Below are 10,671 nucleotides of genomic sequence, written 5' to 3'. Positions count from 1 at the left end.
ATAAGTAGAAAATATGACAAAGTATTAAAGATAGGGAACAAAATAAATTTTGAAGGAAAATGCAGAAAGATGCATAAGATTTTAAAGCTTAAATACATTGCACATTTTTCAACCATATGATAGAATTAGGACAAGAGGTCTCTAGATCCCTCAAAACACAGGCACACACAAAATAGGACAAGAGTTCTCAAGACCCCCCAAAAACACACAAAAGCACATTGCACATGATAGTAAATCAAGAAACCAAGTTGCAGGGAACTACACTTATGATGCACAATCCTCAAATTTGGAATTTAAGACAACCCAATGGTGTCTACTCTAACTCCAATTCAAATAAAACTGCGAAATAAACCTGCAAGCACTCACAGTATAGTCGAAAGAACCCAGCCTACTCAACACGATAATCAGGAGCTGCAACTTTCTGAAATGCCAATACACATAGGATGAAAGCCCAAGAAACTCTATATTTGTACATTCATTGATTGAAAAAGAGGGTAAGGTCGAGAGCTACAGAAGAAAAAGAAAGAAACGAGACGCTTGAAACTTGACTAGTCAAGGTACGAAACCATCACTTTCACTGCAAGCTTTAACTTGATGCTAACTACTTTTTCTTTTTACTACAAGCATTAAAATACACTCTAAAACAAGACTAGAATTGCACATAAAATAACTGCACGAGAGTCACATTAAAACGGTAGTAGGATCACACTAAAAAACACTAAAATTGCAACAGAAAAGCATTAAAACAACACCTACATTATACCAAAACAGCATAAACAAATATGCTCTAAAAATGACTCGAATTGCACAAAAAACAACTGTATTAGAGTCAATCTAAAACAATAGTAGGATCACACTAACACAACACTAAAATTGTAGAGAAAAGACATCAAAACAACACCTTCATTATACAAAAACAACAACATCTAATATGATTTGAACCTATGTGACCTTACATTTACATTTTTAGATAAGCTTTAAAGTTTTGGACTTACATGGACATTTCAAGAACGTTCACCAATAAATGATTTTTCATCATGACCATGTGTGAACGTGCAAATGTAACTCACTTGGTGTTGGATATCTACCTTTTATAATATCATATAAAAAAGAAATCATTTAATTATTAGATATAATCATATTAAGTGCATAGTATGTGTTCAGATACAAACATATACCATACATGTCACGACCCAAATCCGGGCCGCGACTGGCACCCACACTTACCCTCCTATGTGAGCGAACCAACCAATCTAAACCTTAACATTTCAATGTAACATCAACAGAAAATAATGCAGAAGACTTAAACTCATTAATAAAAACCAATTCAATAACTATCAATATTCAACATCTATTATTCCCAAAACCTGGAAGTCATCATCACAAGAACATCTACTTTAAACTACTAATTCTAAGAGTTTCTAAAAGCTAAAAATACATAAGAAGCTAGTCCATGCCGGAGGTTCAAGGCATCAAGACATGAAGGAGAAGATCCAGTCCAAGCTAGACGCGTTAGCTCACCCTGAAGATCCGGTGTGACGAAGACTGGCTTGAGTTACTGTTGAGTCGAAGATGACGGCACGTTTGCTGCACTCCACAAATAACAAGAAGAAAAACATAAAAGTAGGGGTCAGTACAAACCACGGGTACTGAGTAGATATCATCGGCCAACTCAAAATAGGGAACAGTATGTATTAAGCAATATCATAAAATCAACTAATATCCTTAACATGCAGCATTTATAGTTACCATAACCCTTGGTTACAACACCAAGCACATCAATGAGGACTCACACCTCCTCATCATACTCATTTGGGAATTTAGTTTATTAGATTGGATATATTATCATATTTCAAGATTCATTATCTTTATTCCCCTCGTGTCGGTACGTGACACTCCGCTCCTCAATATACTATCCTGGTACCGGAACGTGGCACCCGATCCATATTCTATCCTGGTGTCGGAACGTGACACTCCGATCCTCATATACTATCCTGGTACCGGAACGTGGCACCCGATCCATATATATTCTATCCTGGTGTCGGAACGTGACACCCGATCCATATTCTATCCTGGTACCGGAACGTGGCACCCGATCCATATATATTCTATCCTGGTGTCGGAACGTGACACCCGATCCATATTCTATCCTGGTACCGGAACGTGGCACCCGATCCATATATATTCTATCCTGGTGTCGGAACGTGACACCCGATCCATATTCTATCCTGGTACCGGAACGTGGCACCCGATCCCCTAATCTCACTACTTTCATTCATCAAGCCTTCTTTCATACCAAAGCATCATCATTATCAAAGTAGATTAGGGTTTCTTTTCAAGATTTGGGATTCAATAGCTTCATCATGCTTATTTATTCATAATTACATAATCACATCATTCATGCAAGCATACAATTAAGCATATAGAAGGGTTAACAATACTACTAACACATATCATTCACTATTAAGAGTTTACTACGAATAGCATGAAATAACCATAACCTACCTCCACCGAAGAATTGGAATCAACAAGCAATCTCCCAAGCTTTGATATTCTTCTTCCTCGTTCGACTCTCTCTCTCAATCGATCAATCTATCTCTCTCTTTTCTTTTCTCTTTTCTTATTCAAAACTCTCTTTCTTTTACCCTAATTAACATATAACTAAGTGTAAAAGATGACAATAATACCCCACTAATTAACCCAAAATTACCTCTTTTATCCCTCAAGAATTTTGAGTTATTAATGTAAATCCACGAAATCTATAATTAAGGAAAGAATAGTCCAAAACGTCCCTTAAAACGTGTAAAGAAATCCGATTCTAACTGGGATTGCGTAACCTGTGACGGGCCGTCGTGACTGCGACGGTCCGTCACTCAGGTCGTCGTGAGGGCCAGGACTTTATTTTCACCAAGGACACTGTGACGGTCCGTCACACCTGTGACGGTCCGTCCTGCAAGTCCGTTACGAAGTTCAGAGAGTCGATTTTCAGTACCCAATTTCAGAATTCCTAAGTATATTGAAACGAGACATCTGTGACGGACCGTCGTGCCTGTGACGGTCCGTCGTGGGTTCCGTTGTTTCAGCCAATTTTTCCAGAAATAAAATCTGCTGCTCAAAACGACTAAACAGGTCGTTACAATACAGGAAGATGTTAGTTAAAGAGTTCGTAAAAATATACTCACAAGTTTCTTGCGATATTCTCCGATTGATATAAAGTCGCCCCCGTGAGTTCCAACAGCAACTTCACGGCCAACATGACGATTCTTTGCATTCATTTTTGCTCTCTGAATACACTCATAACTTTCCCAAAGTTGCATCTATCTTTTCCACACATGTTCATGTACAAAAAAATGGCCTAACTATTTCACCTATTGTTTGAGAAATGAAATTCCTATATTTTACTGTTGCCTCAACCAACCAGTGTCTCTTTATTTCTTTTTCACTAATGGAAACATTCCAGTAGAACTTTTTCTGATTTTCTTTTAATGTAATACAATAACGTCCTGTCTATAAATGTGAATACACTTACTAAACTCACTAACGATGAAAAATTATATCTTGTATTCTCCAAAATAACCATTTCGTATATGATTTGAGACATCTTTTCAGTTGATTCCATTGGGATCAACTTCACTTTTCAAAGAGTTAAATAATAAATTAGAGCATATTTTAGAAGGTTCCAACCTGTGTAAAGTCGAAAAGGTCATTAGAAGGGTTATCATAAATCAAAAATAATATTACTATATGACATTGCATTTGTCATTTGTCAGTTCTAACAGAATAAATAATCATATTACTGATAAACTAACAGTAAATAGGCAGAAAAATATTCTAGCAGTTATAAAGTGATTTTCAGATCACACATGATCTGGAAATTTTTGACTTAAAATTCTGCCTAGCAATCTGCAAATTTTTTACTTGAAAATCTGCGAAATTGACAGATGCATCACTTGAGATTTTTGCGCAGCAGTTCTAATATTCAGAACATGAATAAGCTAGGCACCTAACAGATGCATCACCTGACTAAGAATAAAATTATATGGGTGCATACATGGATGTACTAAGAGCAGATGGTATTACAATGAGAAGATGGCATTACAATGACTAAGTAACAAAAACTAGTCTGCAACTTGAAGTGTATATAGAGAGTATTCTAGACAGCAAAACAATCAATAACAAACAGACATGCTATAACCATGAATATTCAATGAAAGTCACACCAATCTCTTTCATATTTTCTCACTATATCAAAGAAATATCAGTTCATTCTAACAGAAGCAACACATAATAAACATTTGTTGTTCATATAGATTGAGTTCATAAACATTCGAACAGAAGCAACACAAAATAATTATCAGCACGTCGCTACACTCTTGAAAAAAATCCTAAATGTACACCTATAGATTGAGTTTAAAATTTTCATTTACAATAGCTATTAAACTGAAACTGCTGCAAGTGTCGTCTGTAGACACTTAACGATGAAGGACATCAGTAAATTATGTTGCATTTTAAGCTTCAAGCTTGAAGCTTAACCAATTTCTTCAAAAGCATTATGGTCCAAGCATGTAAAGCCAAATAGAATACAAATACACTTTAAAAATAGGTAAGCCAAATAGAATACAAATACACTTTAAAAATAGGTACAAACACACTTCAAAAATAGGAAACCTCAACTTAAGGTGGAGAAATGATATGATATTAGAAACAATACTCCTATGTTAGAAAATTAGGGAAGAAGCCTAAGTAGAAAGACAAGGATAAGTAGAAATAAGTTACAAGGATAAAAGCAAAAGAATGGACTAATCCTACATGAGTTATAAAGACGAAGGCCCGTGTATGCCTATTACTAGATTCACCTTCATCAGTTGTGTTGGTATGATCTGTTGGGTTACTCAGAGGAAACAGACCCTGACCTATTACGTCACTCTGATTTGGTGTAGCAGCAAATGTGTTAGTATGATTTGTTGGATTACTCTGAGAAGACATCCTTACTTATTACTTTACTCTGATGTGATGTTGCAACAACTTTGTTGGTATGATCTGTTGTGTTGCTTAGAGTAGACAGACTCTAACCTATAGGTTATATTGATTTTGTGTAGATGGAGGTGCCTCAGAGATGGTTGGACTGATACTTTGAGTTGACTGTTACAGTGGTCTGGGTACCACCTTGTTGAGGAGAAACTATAGTGGACATGGAAATAGTTGGCATGCTTACACGAATAGCAGGATCACTCCTACTTGAGAATTTCCCACGACCTCAGCCTCGAGCCATATGTGAACAAATATAACATATATATTGTTGTTAGATCATGACTGTTATAAAATAGAATAAAATATTGTCCCTCATAATGAAAATTACTACAATAACAGAAAATAGAGTGAAACACTCGAAACAATCAATATATATATATATAAATGAGGATCTTCAATCGGCCTATGTGGCATGCCTCAATGATGAGAAAAATATATATTTTTATTTTTAAAAGAAGGGCTTTTTAGATTATTTCTTTTTACACAATAATATTGTGTGTGTGTGTGTATATATATATATATATATATATATATATATATATATATATTGCTATTAATAAATTAGTTAATGAGCATTACACCTTCTAACTCCTAACCTTTCATATTCATAACCTTCAAAATATTTAATATAAAAATTATAACTCCTAAATATTACACCTATAAAAACCCACTTTGAGATATTCCATGATGGTCATTTTATTTTTATTTTCCTTATTCTTCATTTTTTATACCTTTGATTTGTTAATTTTTTTTTTCGTTTTCTTTGATCTGATTTTTGCAGGAGAGGGATGTATGATAAAAAATGTTATATATTTTGCATATTTTGATTTTGGGAGGTAAAATGATTTAATATGTTTAATTATCATTATCACTTTGTTCTGTTGTAATTACATATATATTTGATATTATTAGGTTGAGTTGTTGATGATACAAATCATGATTCTTTTATAGAAAAAATAATTTGTTCATTTTTTTTTTTGCTTCTGTTTGTAGTTTTATGAGATTTTTTTTCTTAATCTTGTAGTTTCTATCGACATTGATTGTCTTTATTCACTTTGTGAATTTGAAGAATCATATACTTTAAATATTTTTGTTTGATTAGTTAATTAATTTTATGTATGTTTGTTGATATTATTGTATGGATTGTTTATATTTCTCCGATTAAACCACTGATGTAACAAGAGTTGATTGGTTCCTTATCAGATTAATTAGTTAATTGAAAAAACGCCAATATATCTTATTTCTAATTTCGTCTAACAATATCATCCTCCTCACTAGCTATAAAAATGTTATACAAATATATAATAAATATAAGTAATAAAAAATTGTAATATATCATATCTCAATGTAAAGTAAATAAAATACTAAATATTAAATTCAAATATTATATAGCTAAGAATCAAATAAATCGATTCCTGTTATAGTTTCGTATCTCACAATCACATAACAATGATATGGTAAAAATACATAATTTTAATGTTGCATTATTTTTTATATTATTCATATATAATTATTATTTATAGGCCAAATGTTTCACAGTTTTGAAAATTTAATCAGCAAAAAATTAAATATTTTTAAATTTTATTTTAAAACATTCGTACGATTATTTTTTTTTTGATAATTTCAAAAAAAAATTCTATTCCTTTTGACTAACTTTTTAATTCTGTGTCCCTTTTTAAATTTATTTTTAATTAATTTTTCTCTTAATAGATATCTCTCCTATAATATAAAATAAGAGAAAAAATATATATTGTTCAAAATAATAGTAATTACTAAAAATAATGTTTATTATTAGAAGTATATTTGGAGACTTTTAATAATTTGAAATTTCTAAAATGAGGTAAAAAGAAAATATGTCATATAATAAAATAAATCATAAAAATGGTGGAGGATTTTACTTAAATATATTTTTGTTTATAAAAAAAATATGTCATATTTTTTTTTTACCTTTTTCTCTTATTTTTATATATTTATTTTTAATTTAATTTTTATCATAAACTCACACCTTTTCATCTTTCAAAACCTCTATACTTAATTATTACTTATTAGTAATACCTATAACTTCCAACTTTAAAAAAATACCTTCATAACCCCAAATTACTTAATGTTTAAATTTGTGACATCTTAAAATCACATCAAAAAATATTTCTAACCAATATACTTATGTTTAGTTTAATTGTCCTCTACTTTAATCTTGTAATACAAAATCTATCGACAAAGACTTCTTTGTATAATTATTTTACTTCTAATAAGAATGATACAAAATAAGATATATAAAAGAAAATAATTGATTTATTTTTTGCATGAAATTATAAGAGCAAGATCATTACAAAAAGTAAGACAAAAACAATTCTTGAAAACATTAAAATGTATTTGTAGATAAGCTTAGCGGCGGGAGATAATCAAAATTATTATGAAGTTATTTTTAAATTTTAAATAAAATATGAATCATGAAAAATATAATAAAAATTAATTAAGAGAATTCATTTAAACATTTTGCTTAAATTAATAAAAAGCTTAAGACAAGCTAACTTGATTATGTTAAGATTTGATGCTAATTGTTACTGTTTTACAAAAATATATATAAATTAGTAAAAATACTAAAGACGAGCAAACTTCATTCTCTTAATTACGATGCTAATTGTTTATGTTTTCTTATTAGAATTAAATAAGCAAAGACTAAAAAAAAGGGAGACTAAAAATAGCGACGAAATAAATTTTTTTTAAAAAAATAGAATTATAGAAGAAAATTTATCAAGGAAAAAATTAATACAGATAATCATTTCAAATATACTTATTACTTAACCATTCATCCTCCATTATAATGATTCTAAAAATTTACTTAACTTTTTATCCTACGGTTTAATTATAAGAAAATATTAATTATCGTTAATAATTATAAATATTCATATTATTTGTGAACAGTTTTTTTATGTTTACTTTATTCAGAAAAAATTCAAGAGTCTAATTATATGTTTTTAGTAGATATATAAGTTTTTTTTTAATCTTACCATAAAACCTTTTATCATTCATCTATAATTGTTCATTTATTACTTATTTTATTATGCATTTTAACAATAATATATTATTTTTATGTTAATTGTATATCACTAAAAATTATTTTACCGAACAAAAATCATGTATCACCCATTTTTTTTTCAAAGAATCAATATACAAAGAACTTTATATCTTAATATATAAATATTGAATTATTTTGTTTAAGTCTTCAAATTATTGGTAGCTTATCTATTACGAATAATTTTTCATATTTCTATGTCTGTTTTTGAATTTATTAATATTTTAATTCTTTTGATATTTTTTAAAAAATTTAAAAGACTAAAAATCTCACTTTAAATTTTTAACAAAACATCAAAGTTAACCATGTTTAATTTTGAGAACTCATTCAAATGGATAATGAAGTCATAAATTCTTAATTATATATTATAACTAACATAAAATAATAGGTACTATTCAACCAAAAAAATATAGATATTTGACCGTACAGGTATTTATTTTTTGATAAAATTAATTCATGTATTGAGTTGAAATTACAAAGCTAAATAATAAAATTTATTAAATAATCTATTTGAATTTAAAAATTAAATAAAAATGAAAATTTTTAGACACCACGCATAGCACGGCTAAGTTTACTAGTTAGTAAATAATTGTAAGTAATTCTAATAAGGAATCCTCTGTATTAACGGTAAGTAATTCTAATAAATGCATGGTTAACTAGTGTATAACAATTATTAAAACTCCAATTAGTAGATTTAATTAAGAGTTAAAATAAGATATAGAATACACATAGTTAAAAGAAGAAACTAAAGAACATTATCCTAAATTTAAAATCAGAAATAAACAAAATACATTTAAAATACAATAGTAGATTATCAAGCACTAGTCAATATTTATATCTTCTTCAAACTCTTCCTCTTCCTCATTTTCAGAAAATTCAATCTTACTACAAGCTAAACTAAATGGAGAGAGTTCATCATTAGAATATCATATTTTCGTAACACCAAAATTACTAAAATCTCTATTTTAGTGGTCAAGTAAAACAATTTCTAGTTAGGGTTCGTATTCTTCAGCTCGAAAACAATGGTATGTCGAGTTGAAACTGAAAAATAATGGTATGCCGAGTCAATCTGATATACTAATGCAGTTGTTTGACCTCCTAATGGGGGTTCCTATATTTCATAGTGAAAGAGTTGAAAGTCATCAAAATCGAATGACCTAAATGTGGCAATACTGTAAATTGGAACAAGGATTTTGATTTTATAACTGGTTATTGATAAACCCAGCTTGGGAAATTGATTTCTCTTGATATCTGAATCAACAAATTCATTTTTTGGTAAACTGAAGCTTTGATATCAAAAATGGAGTTTGAGCGCTTACCTTTCTAGATGGGGACTTTCTTCAAGGCTTCGAGATGGAAACTTGCTTGCAGAGCTTCGAGTGTTACCAGCTTCAAGATGGAGTTTCAGTGATGAGGCTTGGAGTTTCATAGCTTCATCTCTGAAAAGTTTGAGTATGAGTGTGAATATTGTGTTCCCTAAGAATATATCACTTTAAAAAAATTGCAATAATTAGTGACAAATTATAACATAAGTCACTTTCAAATAAATATATATATATTTAGAAAATATTATATTGACAGATATTTTCGTCACAAAATAGTATAAAATTTATAAAAATATATATGAAATTTTAGCAAGTTGTTTTCCATCGCTACATCCGTCGCAAAACATTAATTTAATTTGTCACCCTTATTTTGATGCTAAATTCGTAGGAAAAATTAGGCCAAAATTCCGCGCTAATATTTAGCGGCGAATTGAATATTCCGTTGCAAATTTGTCAATATATTATAAATCAAAAAATTAATTATTAATTTTACAACAAAATGATAATTACGTTGCAAATTCGTCGTTATATAGTGATGCAATATAGTTCGTTGCTAATATCCATTGCTAAACGCTGTTTTTTTAGTAGTGAAGATTTAGAAGTTATGAGTGTTCTTTTGTTATGATTTTTCTTTTGTTATAGGAGATAAATACGAGGAGGACACCATCTAGGAAAGTTGAGGAGAATGATGTGAATGAGGAGATTCATCCTCAAGTTGAACATGTTGAGAAAGTTCCTCGAGGTGCTCAAGGTGCTTAGGGGGAGATATGTTTAGCATATGAAAATTATGTGTAGTGTAAATTATAAAGATCCTTATTAAAAATGTGAATTTGAAATTCAAGAGATCATTCATTTGCAAAATCTTGCAAATAATTTGTCAGATGTATTTGTCGATCCAATATTTTAGTTACACTGCATATGTTCCAATAAATAGTTCTTGAAGGATAGAGTCTATGGTACGCCGAAAATATGATAGACCAATAGATTTCAAATGTAAACTCATTGAGGAAGGAGAGGAGCAAATTATCAAAATGGTCATGATAAAGAGGTAAAAGCTTTGAAAGAGCACTATGACAAACACTTCAAACAATCTTGGCAAAGGTTCAGGTAACTGAAAATGATAAAAAAAATGACGAGATATTAATATGTTATGTCGTATTGGAATCGATATCAAAATGACCATCGACGGTATCTTTGATATGAAATAACCCTCAATGCTATAAATGATTATGAAGATCT

At 29.9% G+C, this 10,671-nt stretch overlaps 1 long non-coding RNA gene across 1 annotated transcript; it reads right to left on the bottom strand.

The window, feature by feature from the left end:
• Positions 1-1,290: 1,290 nt before the first annotated feature.
• Positions 1,291-9,633, bottom strand: LOC138339561 (uncharacterized). The gene is made up of 2 exons (XR_011212395.1): positions 9,427-9,633; positions 1,291-1,587 (listed from the first exon to the last, which is right to left on the bottom strand). It is a non-coding gene; the product is annotated as an uncharacterized lncRNA (long non-coding RNA).
• Between the last annotated feature and the right edge of the window lie 1,038 nt (positions 9,634-10,671).

Source organism: Solanum lycopersicum, chromosome 11 (genome assembly GCF_036512215.1).
Source record: "Solanum lycopersicum chromosome 11, SLM_r2.1".
Lineage (NCBI taxonomy): Eukaryota > Viridiplantae > Streptophyta > Magnoliopsida > Solanales > Solanaceae > Solanum > Solanum lycopersicum.
The sequence above is the reverse complement of the archived record's forward strand: the minus strand, read 5'-3'. Positions and strand labels throughout refer to the sequence as shown.